This window comes from Hyla sarda, chromosome 8, assembly GCF_029499605.1.
Source record: "Hyla sarda isolate aHylSar1 chromosome 8, aHylSar1.hap1, whole genome shotgun sequence".
NCBI lineage: Eukaryota > Metazoa > Chordata > Amphibia > Anura > Hylidae > Hyla > Hyla sarda.
The window spans coordinates 151,440,489-151,458,018 of NC_079196.1; the positions used below are offsets into that span (position 1 = coordinate 151,440,489).

Sequence of the window (17,530 nt, forward strand, 5' to 3'; positions counted from 1 at the left end):
GAGACTGGAAGAAGAGTGAACCAAAATCACACCAGAGCAGTGATACTAGTGACACTAGTGATGTCCTGTGGTCACAAATGTGCGGAAGTCATTTAAAGCAAAGGCCTGTACACTCCTTACTAATTGGTGACTGGTGGAACCTTCAGAAAATGTTGTTAGAATCTTCCTCTGTGCTACAGTCAATGCTGTTCTCTAATTATGATCATCACATTTGATCATCACATTTGGTTATTTGGTTATTTTGTTAAACACTGTTCTAATGGCATGGTGTACCCCTTACAAAAAAATCCTTCAAATGATGATAAATGTAGATTATATTATTTCTGAAAAAATCAAGTGTTCAAAAATTGTTCTCTAATTTTGATCCAGTGTTTATACATGCTTATAGGAGCACAATAGGAACAGAGCATAGAAATGAGAAAGACAGAAGTCCCATGTTAATGAGCCATCCTGTGCCTTGTAGTGCTACTAGTAGTTTATGATTGGCTCCTGGCCCCTTCACTCTGCCAAGTTTCCTCCTCTGGGGGTGCAGCTAGCATCTTTGTAACAGCGATTGGCTCCTCAGCATGTTACTCAGTCAGGTCTTTGTGGTGGCCCAGCACAGCTTTTTCATCTGCTACCCATTGAAGTAGTTTGATTGCTGAAATAATAGAAGACATTCTGGATGTAACATGCATTTACCTAGCAAGACGCCTAAGTAAATGTATTTTCTGTATTTGTCTGCCATTTAATGCATACATCGAGGTTTACAGAGAACAGAGGGTTAATGTTTTCACATACATTGCATTACACTGTACAGGTGAACGTATGATTTGGTCACATGCTCCTTTCCAGTAGGTGCAGGAGAGTGAAAAAGCTAACCCGAATCTCCTGGGGAAAAGGGTGGACCTAAGTCTTCTCTAGTCAGTTATGTCCTGGCTTTTGCCAGATGCACATGCCTGTTCCTCAGCCCTGTTTTTCCTGAGGAGACTAAGAAGTGGACCTAGGGTTTGATTAGTTTAGGTATATGTCATATATAGGTCAGATGTCAACTTTCAGATCAATATACAACTGCATAAGACATATTCATGTACAAGTCTAAAGCACTTCAAGAATTTCTGATATTCAGCTAAGCTGCTATAAAGCATTATTTTAAAGGGGTAATCTAGTGGAAAACTTTTTTTTTTTATCAACTGGTGCCAGAAAGTTAAACAGATGTCCAAAAAAGAAATGCATTTCCTCTGATATCATGACCACAGTGCTCTCTGCTGACCTCTGCTGTCCATTTTAGGAACTGTCCAGAGCAGGAGAAAATCTCCATAGCAAACATATGCTGCTCTGGACAGTTCCTAAAATGGACAGCAGAGGTCAGCAGAGAGCACTGTGGTCATGACATCAGAGGAAATGTATTTCTTTTTTGGACTTCTCTTTAGTATACAGCCCCTAAAAAGTACTGGAAGGATTAAGATTTTTTAATAGAAGTGACTTACAAATCTGTTTAATTTTCTGGCACCAGTTGATTTAAAAAAAAAAGTTTTCCATGGGAGTACCCCTTTAAGGGACAGTGAACAAATTATCATTCTCCTGATTCCTACATGGTTCTATCAAAAGCTGTATTTCAAGCATCTGTGTCTCACTGGATTTTGTACAAGGAGCTCAGTGAATGTACAAGTTGTTTACTGGAATCCTGGCTTCAGAGGTCTCATTCCTGGGTTTTGTATGCAGGAGCAGTTTCTATAAAAAAAAATAAAATTAAAACACTCAGGTTTGTGCCACAAATATTTGCAAGTACCTCCTGTATCATAACCCTCAGCATTCATCTTCATGTGGTCACCACATCTTTCCCTAGAGGTGCAGCCAAGTTCAGATATGTATGCTTTGTAATACGCCATTTTGATATACAATATACCGTATATACTCGAGTATAAGCCACCCCGAATATAAGCCGAGGCCCCTAATTTCATCCCAAAAACCCAGGAAAAGTTATTGACTCAACTATAAGCCTAGGGTGGGAAATACATCATCCCCCCCCCTGTCATCATCCAGACCCCCATCATTAACACCCTCATCATCATCACCCTGTCATCATCCCCCCTTCATCATCACCGCCTGTCATCATCCCCCCTTCATCATTACCCTGCCATCATCCCCCCTTCATCATCCCCCCTTCATCATCACCGCCTGTCATCATCCCCGTCATCATCCCACACCCCCCCTTCATCATCACCGCCTGTCATCATCCCACACACCCCCTTTCATCATCACCATCTTTCATCATCCCACACCGCCCCCCCCCTTTCATCATCACCACCTGTCAATGTCTGAACAGTGGTCTTCAACCTGCGGACCTCCAGATGTTTCAAAACTACAACTCCCACATTTTTGGCAAATACCATCCTCTAGTTTGTTTAGATGTACTGTATCTATTTACCTCTTAAACCCTCATTGACAAACCCCATTTTAGCCTCCGGGATACTCCGGTGGAAAACATTTTTTTTTTAAATCAACTGGTGCCAGAAAGTTAAACAGATTTGTAAATAACTTCTATTTAACTCCTTAAGGACCACGGGTTTTTCAGTTGTTGCACTGTAATTTTTTCTTCATCACCTTCTAAAAATTATAACGCTTTCAATTTTGCACCAACAGACCCATATGAGGGCTTATTTCTTGCGCCACCAATTGTACTTTGTAATGTAATTTCGGTTTACAGGGTGGTAGGAGGCTACTATTTGAAGTTTTTATCGGTACTATGATAGGTTTTGACCTAACTTTTTGATCACTTTTTATATGTTTTTTAGGGTATACAAAGTGACCAAATATATGCAGTTTTGGACTTTGGAATTTTTTTACATGTATGACATTGACCGTGTGGTTTAATTAACCTTATATTTTTTATAGTTCAGACATTTACACGGGCAGCAACACCACATATGTTTATTTTTATAATTTTTATATATTTTTTATATGGAATTTGGGAAAAGGGGGGTGATTTGAACTTAATGTGTGTGTTTTTAAACTTTAAAAACATTTTTTTTACACTTTTTTGAGGAGGAATCATTTGATTCACAGTGCAGCAGCTGACACAGGAGGAGAGGTAAGCCTTTCAGTGCCTGAGATCCAGGCATGAGCAGTCAAGCGACAGAATCATTGATCAATGGTCTCCTACGAGAAACCATTGATCAATGTAAAAGATCAGTGTGTGCAGTGTTATAGCCCCATATGGGAGCTATTACATTGCAAAAAAAGTGGAAAAAAAAGTGAATAAAGATCATTTAACCCCTTCCCTAATAAAAGTTTGAATCACCCCCCTTTTCCCATAGAAAAAACAGTGTAAATAAAAATAAACATATTAATTATTAATTAAACAGCACGGTCAATGGCATACGCGCAAAATAAGTATTTTTGGTCACTTCAGATCACGGCACAAAAAATAAGCCCTCAAAATAAGTATGCGGAAAAATAAAAATGTTATAGGGGTCAGAAGATGACAATTTTAATTGTATAAATTTTCCTGCATGTAGTTATGATTTTTTTCCAGAAGTACGACAAAATCAAACCTATAAAAGTAGGGTATAATTTTAATCATTTGGCCCTACAGAATAAAGAGAAGGTGTCATTTTTACCGAAAAATTTACTGCATAGAAACGGAAGCCCCCAAAAGTTGCAATTTTGTCGCACAATGATTTTTTTTCCGTTTCACCGTGGATTTTTGGGTAAAATGACTGATGTCATTACAAAGTAGAATTGGTGGCCCAAAAAATAAGCCATCATATGGATTTTTAGGGGCAAAATAGAAAGGGTTATGATTTTTAAAATGTAAGGAGGAAAATACATTTTTTTTGCGTCACCAATTGTTCTGTGTAATGACATAACTAATTTTATACAAAACTAAAAACTAATTTTCTACGCAGTGCACTTTTCATTAAAATGACATCTTATCTTAATTCTGCAAATGCATATGGTTACAAGGATACCCAATTTATGTAGGCTTTATTTTATTTTACTACCCTTAAAAAATTGTGCCATGATCTTTAGTTTTTATCTGTACCATTTTTGTTTTGATGGGAATGGGACTTTTTGATTGCTTTTTATAAATTTTTTAGGGTATACAAAGTGACCAAAAGTATGCAATTTTGGACTTTGCTATATTTTACTTATACGCTATGGACCATGTGGTTTAATTAATGTTACATTTTTATAGTTTGGACATTTAAGCACGCGTTGATACCACATATGTTTATGGTTATTTTTGTTAACAAATTTCTCTTTTTAAAAGGGAAAAGGGGGGATGATTCAAACTTTTATTAGGGAAGGGAATAATTCACATTTATTCACTTTTCTTTTTACTTTTTTTGACACTATTTTATAGTCTATTCCAAAAAACTGAAGCTTCCTGGAGCAGCAGACAACAGATCGGATGGCGAGGAGGCAGGTAAGGGCGCTCCACTCAGCTGATCGGGCGATTGCGATTTTACAGTGATACTCCCGATCAGCTCCGCTGAGCTGCCAGGATCGTTTCACTTTCATTTTAGATGCTGCAATCAACTACATAATCTAGCTAGAGAACTGGGGATAATGAATAATACTGCGGGTGGAGCGGAGGGAGGGGTTAGATCAGTCAGAAGTGTTCAGAGGAAAGAAAATAGGAAAGAAAACATGAATTGCTTGTATACTAATGCCAGAAGCCTCAATAATAATGGAGGAGCTGGAACTATTAATATTGGAGGAACACTATGATATAGTGGGAATAAGTGAGACATGGCTGGATGCAAGCTATGACTGGGCGGTTAATGTACAGAGGTACAGTCTCTTCAGAAAGGACCATACAAGTAAGAAAGGTGCGGGGTTTGCTTATACGTAAAATCCTGTCTTAGGCCCTTTCTGTGTGAGGACACGATGAGGAAAATGATCATGTGGAGTCTCTGTGGGTGGAAATGAGGGGAGGTGGTAAGAACAAGAAATTACTGATAGGGGTTTGTTATAAGACACCAAGTATAACAAAAGCAGCAGAAAACCTACTTATACGACAAATAGATGGAACAGCAAATAAGGGGGAAGTCATTATTATGGGGGACTATCCTGACATCGACTGGAAAGCTGAAACCTGTAGGTCCAGCAAGAGAAACAGATATTTGGCAATTGTAAAGGACAATTACCTATCCCAACTAGTGCAGGTCCCAACTAGAGGAGGGTCGCTTCTAGACCTTATACTTACCAACAAGACAAACAAAGTTACCGAGGTAGAGGTAGAGGGTCATGTTGGTAATAGTGACCACAACATAATAAGTTTTAATTTATTATATAAGAGGATGGTCCTGCACTACACTTAGGCCCTGTCAGGTTGAGTACCTCAGTGACCTGGGGGCTCTCCTGCAGTGTCTCCCCTGCTCTTACTATAGTGTCATTTATTGTCATAAGATTATTGTAACACTCACATATCAGAAGACAGGAACTCCGGTGGATGTGGATCCGCTGGACCTGTGTGGCAGATGACTCCGCCTGTTCCAGGGAGCAGAGTTTAAGGTGCTGCTGGTTTTCACGAGAGCCCACCGCAGAGCGGGATGGACTTTCTGCGGCAGGTCGCTACCAGGTCGCTAGCACGGCTCGACCACACAGGCGGCTGTGGAGATGTGAGGCACAGGAGGGATAAGGCAGCTCGTAGTCAGGATAGCAGAAGGTCAAGGCGGAAAAGTAGCAAAGTCAGGACGTAGCAGGAGGTCAGTAGGCAGGCGGCAGAGGAAAAAGATCAAGTCACAGAGCAAAGGATCAGATACATGGTAAGGCAACTCTCGGGAATGCTTCCTCTCAGGCTCAAGGCAACAAAGAACCTGTAGGGAAGTGAGGAGGGTGAAGGAATTTATCAATGAGCCACAGGTGAATTACACTAATGAGCGCACTGGCTCTTTAAAACTTAATGAGCAGAGAGGCAGAGGCTGGGGCAGGAGAAGCACCAGGTGAGCCCACGATGCGAGTCCCAGTCCCGTCGGCAGCAGCACGTAATGGGACCATGTTCTCACGGCCAGCGTGTGCGGCCGGAGCACATAACGTAGCAGTTATAGTAAATATGTCAATGCATAGTCAGTATAAAGGACCTTTGGAGGACTCCAGTAAATGTGTAAAGGACTTTTGAGATGTCACATGTTATGTTTATGTTGTCACATGTTACATAGAGGGCACCAATTTAACACATGACCCGCAGATTGACCAATGGGCCTTGGCTCAGCCCCCCTCTGGTCTTCCACCACTTTACTGAGACCAGCAAACACCAGAGATCTCGGTGCTAGTGTCCAGCACCTGGAAGACCTAAAATCTACAGTCATTCCAGTAAGTCAAGTCTATGTTTGCTGTCACTATCTACAGTCTAGTCAAGCCTCAAGTCAACTATCAAAAGTCTATTACAAGTATAATTGGTCCTAGCAAGCTGCGAGGTGCTTCTGTGTTCCTGGCCACCTCTCTGGGATTCAGGCCTATCTGTGAAGATAATAACACCTATCTGACCTCAGTAAAGCCTCCGTTAAACCATAACCTGATTGTGAACTCTCATTTTCACTGCTATTGGAATAGCGGATATACCGTTTGGGTAGTTCCGGTACCCAAAAACCACTCTGGCGTCACAAACATTATGGGTTAATAACACCTTGCCCCTGGGGTTAATACCATCTTGCCCCATCCACCTACACTGCTACACCCCATGGTCCCACCATCACCGTGGGTCACCACAACTTTGGCGTCTCAAACAGGATACAGATGTGTGCCTCAACCCCTTAACCACCTAATCAAGTCAAGTCAGGCCACCCATCAACAAGATACGAATGTGTGCCATAAGCAAAGTGCTGCAAGTCCTTCCCCCCTCCAGTTTGAATTGTGCCCAAGTGGGAAATCGCATGCAGTTGCGAAAAAGTGTGCTCCACGAAAGTGTATGGGACTGTGTTACTAAAATGTGTCTTTACTGTGGCGCTGGATAAGTATAGGGGGAGGTGAAGAATACTGTAATATCTATTGTCAAGAAAGCTGCAAGAGTTAAATCAACTATGTGCAAAGTTAGGCCGGAGGCCATGTTGCACGCCAAAAAGTCTGCTGTACCGGCAAGGGTTAACTTGATGGTCGAGAAGCGTGCCAAAGGTTCCCGCCAGAGCCAGCGTCCCGCCCCCGGTCGTGGAGATCATGTTGTAGTGTCCAGCCCAAAATGGAACTTGAAGGGTGTGCCCCTTGTTGCCAGGGGGGTGGATGAAGAGGATGCACCGCTGAGTCGCTTCTGGTCCCAGGCCCCGCTGATGACGTCCTTCCGGCCGGCGGTCATCTTGTTGGAGATCAACATAATAGGCGAAGCGGAGCCCGACCTCTTCAGTCTACAGGAAGTGCTGGCAGTGAGCAGTAAGATGGCAGAGTCATAGCGATCCACGTGCATCGGGAGTCCTAAGATAGAGCTGTAGGATCGACTAATTGTTGCGGCCATGGCAAAGATGTTCCAAGAGTTGTCGGAGTGTCTACTTCGCTTTTCTATCGAGGCCGAAGATGCCTGCCTGAAGGTGCCTCTGCCCAAAGACGATGGAGAGTGGGCCGCAACCCTGGCATGGGGTACACCGGAAGCATTGAGAGGGCCGTTGCTCATGAGGCTGTCGCCTCATCATCGCAGCTGGGGTTCCTGGGCCGAGATCCCGACGGAGGAGTCCGATGTGAGCACCCCGGCTGAGGCCGCCTTCTCTACTCCTTCATCCACCTCCAGCCCTGAGTTAGCGCCCAAGGCCCAACAACCCCTAGCACGTCTCCGGTCACCACTGCTCCCTAAGTGGCTGTTCGGCGACAAACCGGGTTTGATCCGTTACATGAGAGAGCATGTACTTCCCCTGCCTGGGAAATCTCACCCCCCAGTTCCTCCGGCCCAGTCCGAAAGGGCCAAAACACATGCCGAGGTGGCCGCCATTGTAGAGGAACTGAGGGCCCAGCAGCTGGCAAGAAATGGGCCCAAGCAGCTGCCTTTCAAGGTGTGGCAGCAGTAACAACAGGACACCAAGCAACTAGAGGCCCTGTATATCCAGAAATTAAAGCACCTCCAAGAGGGTGAGCCAGAGAGGTATCTCAATGAAAATAACCTTCTGACACAGCACCAACATGGGTTTATACAGGATCAGTCCTGTCAGACTAATCTGATCAGCTTCTATGAGGAGGTCAGTTATAGACTGGGTAGGGGTAAAGCTGTGGATGTTATATATCTAGACTATTCTAAGGCTTTTGATACTGTGCCACACAAAAGGTTAGTACATAAAATGAGGATGAGGATAAGGAGGAGGTGAGGTGTCTCCTTACAGGGTGCATGGTTATGTATTGACTCGCTATGTATTAGCGACAGATATTGTGTATATATTGCAGTGGTATATGTTTTGTAGGTGCTTTATTTCCTTTTTCCATATAATGCATTTTTTCTTCAGATATATGGAAGTATAAGTTCACACACATCGGTTAATGTTATCCATGGATGTGATGTGTATGGAATAATCCACACACTACCTAGATGTGTGGAATTACCTTCATATTCCCCTCTTTGCTGCTTACCTTATTACATGCGGCATCAAAATGCTATTATTTAGTTCATCTGTTTATAGTAAATATGTGCAACTCTGATTGGAGATGTTGATTGTGGCATGAGTTAGTACTGACTTTGTAAGACACAGTGCACACATGCTGTGTCCATACCATGCTGCATAGTTGTCTGTAGTTACGTGATTATGTATATCATTCATCAGTTGCTCAATAGCTAACGAATATGCATATAATACGGAAGCATGCAGTTTGGCTTATTGTATAAGTGTCGTGCTGATGTCCCTGTAGTACAATATATATTTGTGGTTGGATTACTTAAGCGTACCAGAGTCCACCTATAACAACTTATATTATCTTAAATAAGCCTAATGTGTGCCCGGCCAGCCGTATAGGGTAACCTGTGGTAAGAAGGGGGCTACCTAAAAGGAGAAGATAGAATAGATGCTTATAATAAGGGAGGGAGGGAGGGTGGGTGGGGAACGCCGGCAGAGTCAGAGACCTAACACCCCAAGGTCCCACCTGATATAGCCCCAGACTCCTCCCACAAATGTGGTTAACTCCTTCAGTTAACCATCACTTGTGGTCGGATTACTTAAGCATACCAGAGTCCACTTATAACAACTTATATTATCTTAAATAAGCCTGATGTGTGCCCGGCCGGCCGTATAGGGTAACCTGTGGTAAGAAGGGGGCAAAACACCAGACTGATAGGAAGTCATTTTTATTAAAGTAATGCATAAATTATACATTAGCCAATAGGCTGAATGCTTTAGCCATCTCAACCTGAGGGTCAGGAATATATAGGTGGTAACACGGGGAACTCCAGCGGCCCAATTTCTTTATAACATGTGAGGGAATACCGTGTCTAGAGGCAGATGAACCTGCCCCCATCCTAAATGAGTGCCCAGAGATGGTAGCTGGATTTATGCCTGTATCACAAGCCAGAATCCTGACATGTCTAATAAAGTCCCTGGATGTCAGAGGAGATACCAGGAAAGGAAGTAACGGGGAATCCGGCGATTTCCCTTGTAGCAAAGCTAGCAGCTGATGTAAGACTTTCACGGGGCACCAAGGATTATCGGTGGGGTAAAAGTTTACTTGTACTTGTTTAGTTTGTTGAGTTTTAGTGCTATCAAGTAATAGCTTGAACCCTGACCCAGTAGGAAGTAAGTGTTTATTTAACGGTGTGTTGGAATTGTAGTTGGTCTTCGTAAACTCACCCGACCTAAGAAACCCATAGTAGCCCAGATAAATTGCAGCTTTGATGACTAGGCTAGCAGAAGCACCAAACGGGTGGTTATCTAATATGAGACTAAATTGATGAAAAATAGCTGCAGATAATGGAACTCTGGACGGGGGCCTGGGCTTCTCTGTTTTCAGAATCCCTTTGAGGGCTGCTTTCACTGGGTGAGCACTAAGAATGGAAGGAAGACTAGGGTAGCTAAGGGAACAATAATGTTTTATGCCTGTTAAATATAACCACATGGAGTTGTGAGATAACTTGAGGGATGAGTGGCAAAAGAAAAAGAAAGCTAGGATGTATTGTATGTTAAAGGGACAAGGAGACGGGTGTTTGTGTTGAAAATTGAGGAAAGTGTTCCAAGCAACTTTGTAAGATCTGGCGGTAGTACTAGCTAGAGACTGATTGATCAGATTTAACACTCCATTATGATGGCTGCTTAATCCAACATCAAGGTGTTGAAAGGGGGTGTTGGAGTGGCCATCCTCTCTGCCTCTGGCATGGCTTGGCGGAAAACCAGAAGATTGAAACCTGAGAGTGCGTCAGCTGCAACATTCTTTTTTCCCTCAACGTGAACGCCCTCTACATTGAATTTATGTAATAGAGCTGTATGGGTAAGTCTCCTGAGAAAAGACATGATGCTGAACAATTTAGACCTGCCCTTCCAGATGATGTCCCGAGTAACCATATTATCTGTATGGAAGACCACCGTCTGGCCCTGCCAAAGGTGGCCCCATGTCTGAGCTGCTGCCACAATTGGAACAATTTCAAAAGGGCTGACGTAGTTGAAAACTCTGGCCAAGCTAATATCTCGGGAGGCCAAGCACCTGACAACCGATGTGGGGTGAAAATAGCTGCATGCCTACTGATGCTTCCGCATCCGAGATGAGGACAGGGGAGAACTGATTAGCTCTGGGGATGAACATAGAAACCCTGTTCCAATCTGACAAATATTGATCCCACATGACTAAATCCGCTTCTAGCATCCTGATCGAGAACCACAGGGGAATCTGCATCAGTGGCGGATGGTAACAATGCCAATAGTCTAGAAACAAATGCCCTCCCCTGAGGAATGATCCTCATGGCAAAATTGAGCATGCCTAACAAGCTCTGAAGCTGTTGTCTGTTAGTCACCATGCAACATGACAAATTGTGAATGACCACCCGAATGAGATCCAGTTTCTCCTGCGGTAGTATAGCCTCCGTCCTGAGTGGATCTAGAACTACACCTAAAAAGGTAATGGGATGTTGTAGGACCGTCTACCTTCTTGTCAGCTACAGGAACATTGAGACACCGTAAAACTGACAATAGCGTCTCCAAATCCCTAGTCACACAAGAAGGATCCTCTAGCAGAAGAAAGTCATTTAGATAGTGCAGTACATTTGAACAAGACCAGGGGTTGATTAAAATCCATTCTAAAGCTGAGGCGAAGGAATCGAACAACCAAGGACTGCTTTATGACCCAAAAGTGAGACAGATCGCAAAGAGTATTGTCCACACCACTTGATCCTGTGCCATTGCCACAGGTCTGGGCGAATTGGCAATAATTTAAAAGCATCAGAGATGTCAGCTTTTGATAACCATGTCCGGGGTCCTAGCTGCAGGACCCGTTGAATAGCTATGTCATCAGAAGTGTAGGCTGACCCTCCACTGGTTGAAAAGGGGCAATCATAAACCCCTTAGAGATCTCCTTACTTAATAACTCGGTTACAACCTTAGGATTGCTAGCTGTAGACTGAAGATTCCTGCACACAAATCTGTCATGAGGCAAGCATACCACCCCTGTGTAAAACCTTTAACAAATCCTTCACACAGAAACTCCACGAAGTCCGGAGAAGGGTGACCACTAAAATAAGCCCTGAGAACCTCAGCATTAACCCCGCATAGTCATGCTTCTGGACCTGACCTTTTAGGACACTGACTCTTCGGGTGGGCTCTGTGGCAAATACAACAAATGTGCAACAACCTGCACCGACTGAAGCAGCAGGATGAGAGGTTAAAGTTGCTGCAGATTGGAGCATTGCCCAGATAGTGGACCGGTCTGCCTAACTTATCCACCGAAGGCCCTGCTGCTGTTCAAAGTGGTGAGCTGATCCATGACTGTTTTTCTTTTTTTCTATTGTGTATATTACTTGCTCTGATATATGCTGTAAACCTGCATTGATTACTATTGATACCCTTTTGGATTTTGTTATTGTAACTAGCTGAGTACCCGGCGTTGCCCGTTTTTTCCTTCCTAATCCTTGTTGTGGAGGAAAATCAACAGAGGAAGCTTTTGACTTCATATCCCGTCCTCATATATTGTTGTCATATCCCAACCCCATATCCCAACCTCATATCCCGACCTCCTATCCCGACCTCCCATTCCGACCTCCTATCCCGGCCTTCTATTCCGTCCTCCTATCCCGTCCTCCTATCTCAACCTCCTATTCCGACTTCCTATGCCATCCTCCAATCCTGTCCTCCTATCCCGTCCTCCTATATTGTCCTCATATCTCGACCTCCTATCCTGTCCTCGAATCCCGTCCTCCTATTCCGTCCTCCTATCCCGTCCTCCTATCCCGTCCTCCTATCCCGCCCTCCTATCCCGCCCTCCTATCCCGACCTCCTATCCCGACCTCCTATCCCGACCTCATATTCCGACCTCCTATCCCGACCTCCTATCTTGACCTCCTATCCCGACCTCCTATCCCTTCCTCCTATCCTGACCTCCTATCTCGACCTCCTATCTCGACCTCCTATCCCGACCTCCTATCCCGACCCGTAATATGTGTACCAGGTATTGAAATATCTCCAGCCGTACGGAAGTTATGTGGGAACATACATTTCCCATTGATTTGCATGGAACTTTAAACGAAAACCCCAACCCTCACAAATGGGGGTAGTTAAGGGTTAAATTCACTATCCTATATTTTAAGTGGGCATATAAGTAACATGTGACCAAGTACTATTGAAATATCTCCAGCCGTTTGGAAGTTATGCAGTAACATATATTTCCCATAGACTTGCATGGGACTTTAAACAAAAAAAACCCGACCCTGGCAAGTGGGGGTGAGTAAGGGTTAAATTACCTATCCTATGTTTGTTGTTGACATATAAGTAACATGTGTGCCAAGTTTCATGTTAATATCTTTAGCCTTTGGACGTGATGCTGGAACATACACACATACATACATACATACATACACACATTGAGTTTTTTCTATATAGATTTAATGTATCTGTATATCTACCAGGATATAGGATATTGTATCTGAGTTAGACTCCGATACCTGCCTTCTGGACACCTGCATCATATGTGACTAATATTATCATCTCCCCCGCCCCCCCCCCCCCCCCCCTTTCCATTCTTCAGCATGTGTATTCTGTATAACAATCTCTTTTCCATCTTTTAATATATATTTAAATGTGTTTTTGTACAATAAAGATAGATAATTGCTTTGATATATATAACATCATGTCATATGTAAACGGGCCATAAAAACAAAATTTAAAAAAATGTGTGCTAAATAATAAGACATTAGGTAAAACTTCTACCGAAAAAAACTTTGAGGTACTGGTGGACAGTAAACTCTACTTTAGTGATCAGTGCCAGGCAGCGGCTGCCAAAGGCTAATAAAGTCATGGGATGTATCAAGAGAGGCATAGAGGCTCGGGACAAGGACAGAGCTTTGCCTCTGTATAAATCACTAGTCAGACCACATATGGAGTATTGTGTCCAATTCTGATCACCTGTATATGTATGTATATATATATATATATATATATATATATATATATATATATATATATATATATAAAGGACATGGCTAAACTGGAGAGGATGCAAAGGAGGGTGACACTGATAATTGATGGTATGGGAGGATTACAAGACCAAGACAGGTTATCAAGCTTGGGGTTATTTAGTTTAGAGAAAAGACGTCTTAGGGGCGATCTGATCACAATGTACAAATATATATGAATAGACAGTACAGAGATATTTCTAGTGATCTTTTTATACCTAGGCCAGTAACCATGACAAGGGGGCATCGTCTATGTCTAGAGGAAAGAAGGTTTCACCATCATCACAGACAGAGATTCTTTACTGTAAGAGCAGTGAGACTGTGGAACTCTCTGTCACATGATGTTGTTACAGGTTATGGATACCAGATTTATGGTGATAGAATGGTGATCCAGGAATTTATTCTGGGGTCGGGAAATAATTTATCGTTTGTAATGGGACAATTGGCATGGGGGGGGGGGGTTTGCCTTCCTCTGGATGAACACAGTAGGGTTTTGTGTTGAACTTGATGGACTCTTGTCTTTTTTTCAACCTTATAAACTATGTTACTATGTAACTATGATCGCCGCATCTAAAGAGTTAATGCCAGGCATCGGCCCAATTGGCGATGCCCAGCATTAACCGTGGGTCCTGGCTGCTGATAGCAGTCAAGACCCACTGGGTTTGAAGCTTGCTCAGCTTGTGAGCACACTTTAAACATTGGTAACGGGACCAGGAGCACCATAGACCAAGGGCGTACACCCTTGGTCCTTAAGGTGTTAAGGACACCCTGTTTTTGCCTAAATGATCAAGCGTAATTTCTCAAATCTGGCATGTGACTTTTTCAATTGTAATAACTGAAATGCTTTAACTTAGCAAAGTGATTCTGAGATTTCGTGACATATATTGTACTTTATATTAGTGGTAAATCTTTGTGTGAGGGCTTATTTTTGTGGGACGAGATGTACTTTTTATTGGTTCCATATTTGTGATACATGCTACCTTTTGTTATTTTTTTATTCCACGTTTTGTGCTTTTTTGTTGTTAGTCTTTATTGTGTTCATGGTGCTGGATAAATAACATAATCATTTTATTGCACAAGTCATTGCGAATGTGGCAATACTTTTATGTATTGGAGTTTGTTTGTTTTTTAGTGATAATACAGGGCTTTGTTGAGATAAAGACATTTATTTTATGTTGTGTACACTTTATTAATTTATGGAAAAACACATTTTTATATTTTCTCTTTTTACCTGTTATAATATGTGGCAGGAGATCTGTACTTCAGCACAGTATAACTATCAGTATTACACTGACACTCGGCCTCTACGATCCAACCTATGGCTCTACCTCACAGGCTGCCGTACTAGGCAGACAGGAGGCCACAAGCTGGCCTCCTGCTGCCATGGCTACCAACGAGAGCCTTTGATCACATCGCAGGGTCGCTATTGGGGAACAGGGGGAGCCCCCTTCCCCTGTCAATCCCATAGATGTTGTGATCAGTGCTGATTAGTAAATTAGTAGTAAGGAAGGTCCCAGCACATGCTTTTTCTTTATAACTTCTTATTTTATTTAGCATTCCAGGATATACATACACGCCGAACTCGATTTGGATTGTAGCCTTTCTCAACTGCATAACAAACAGTGTGAACAGAGAACTTTATATAGATGCATCTTTCACTTCAAGGCATCAGCTGATCTTAACATTGATTGACATCTAATAAACCATGATAGCAACTAAACATTAAGAAAAACAAAGCTTAACAGTAGTTCATAGCAGTAACAGATGGTCGGCACTGTCAAGGGAGTCGCCAGTGGGCTAACAGGGCTATAACCCCGTGTGTAACGTCAATAGCCCCGAGTTTCTCAGGCAATCTAGGCCAGCCGGTCCTGCCACTGCTCACTGTTTTAATTAAAGCGACCACTTTAAAACATTGAGCCTGCTGGCCAGCCTGCAGGCTCAGTGTGGGGAAACTATGCTAATGTGAAACTATGCTAATGTGGGAAAACTGCTACGTAATGTGGGGAAACTGCGACCTAATGTGGGGAAACTGCTACCTAATGTGGGGAAACTGCAACATAATGTGGAAAAATCGCTACCTGATGTGGAAAAACTGCTACCTAATGTGGGGAAACTATGTTAATGTGGGGAAACTATGCTTGGACCCAGGCAGCACAATGTCTTTGGCCAGCCCTGGCGCAGCTCATCAAGACGCCAGCCCGCCCCTCAGTATGGAGTGCAGAGCCTCAACCTCGGGGGAGCCGCGGCATTCCACAGGCTCACAGTGGACCTGGAAGGGCCGGCTTGGCAGAAAGGTATTTGACCCACATGGTAAAGAGGTGGGGTAGAGGTGTTGGCCACACCACGACCCCACCACCATCTTATGTCCCTCTGTAGATGTAGGAAAACTACAACTCTCAGCATGCCCAGACTGGGCTTGTTAGGAGTTGTAGTTCTGCAACATCTAGAGGCACCTTGGTTGTAAAAAAATAAAATAAAAAAAAAAAAACACTGCATTGAAAGGCTTCCAAGGCAGTGTTCCACAACCAGGGTGCCTCCAGGTGTTGCAAAACTACAACTTCCAGCATGCCCAGACAGCCAACAGCTGTTTGAGCAAACTGAGAATTGTAGTTTTGCAACAGCTTGAGGTACATTAGTTGGGGAACGCTGCCTTAGAAGCCTTCCTAGGCAGTGTATCACAACCAGGGGGCCTCCAGCTGTTGCAAAACTACAACTCCCAGCATGCCTAGACATCCAAAGGCTGTTTGAGCATGCTGAGAGTTATAGTTTTGCAACAGCTGAAGGCACACTGGTTGGGAAACACCTACTGTCATACCGGGCAACCTAACTTATCTACATACATGCCTATCTAACTGCCTAGCTTCAGATTGCACTATCTACGTACCTAAAAAAAAAAAACTGGCTACCTAACTACCTGGCTAGTTACCTACCTACATAACTGACTACTTGGCTGTCTACGTGCCCATTTTTACTGAGGGGGGACATAAAGGGGGTATTTTTTTATAGTATGGAGGCCTTTAGATGGGGAGATTGTGTAGAGGAGGGCACTGGCACTGGAGGGCACTGGAAAAATGCAAAATCTAACATGTTTGTCCTGCAGATGCAGAAGAGATAAAGTTTTGGCTGGAAGAAGCCATCATGTTGGTCTGGTCAGAATGGAGAAGAAAAGGAAAGAGGACGCCGCTGATCAGAAAAGACGGCATCTGTGAGTCCCTAGATGTAATTTTATGTCTATGTTCACATGTATTTTCTGCTGCCGATTTGCTATAGTACATTTTGCTGCCCACTGACTTTAAGCAGTAGCAAACTCTGCTACAGGTAATCTACAGCAGACAATACGCAAGTATGAACGTACCCTTAATCACTTATGGAGGCCAACACAGGTTTCGGTGTTCATATCAAGGCTGAAGATTTCTTGCACCATAAAACAAAGCACTTTGGCGGTGATTTATAAAAACCTGTCCAGTGGAAAAGTTGCTGAGTTGCCCATAGCAACCAATCAGATCGCTTCTTTCATTTTTGAAAAGGCCTGTGAAAAATGAAAGAAGTGATCTGATTGGTTGCTATGGGCAACTCAGCAACTTTTCCACTGGACAGGTTTTTATAAATCCCCCCCCCCCCCCCCAAAGTGCTTTGTTTTATGGTGCAAGAAATCTTCAGCCCTGATTTGAACACCAAAACCTTAGAGTTGTGCTGTTACTTTCTTTGTCTTTCTGTACTGTGTACAGCTGGTATCCACAGCACCTCTATATGGTTCTGTATATAATCACGTATATGGTATACAGGTCCTGTGTACAGCTGGTATATAACTCTATATGGTCCTATTTATAATCACTTACATGGTATACAGATCCTGTGTACAGATGGTATCTAGCTCTGTATGGTGAATGTATTTGGGAGTATGGTCTTTTGTATAGTTAATTTTATTCAGTAACAAAAATAGCATTATTAGTCAGTGGTAATAATGGTGGTAGTCATTGTATGGTG

The 17,530-nt window shown here is 43.1% G+C and overlaps 1 long non-coding RNA gene across 2 annotated transcripts; it reads right to left on the reverse strand.

Annotated features, from left to right (window-relative positions):
* Positions 1 to 358: 358 nt before the first annotated feature.
* LOC130285053 (uncharacterized) lies at positions 359 to 17,002 on the reverse strand. Of its 2 annotated transcripts, none has more exons than XR_008847232.1 (3): positions 16,899 to 17,002; positions 1,617 to 1,713; positions 359 to 640 (listed from the first exon to the last, which is right to left on the reverse strand). It is a non-coding gene; the product is annotated as an uncharacterized LOC130285053 (long non-coding RNA). The 2 variants fall into 2 exon arrangements; XR_008847233.1 differs by having other exon boundaries at positions 1,575 to 1,713.
* Positions 17,003 to 17,530: the final 528 nt, after the last annotated feature.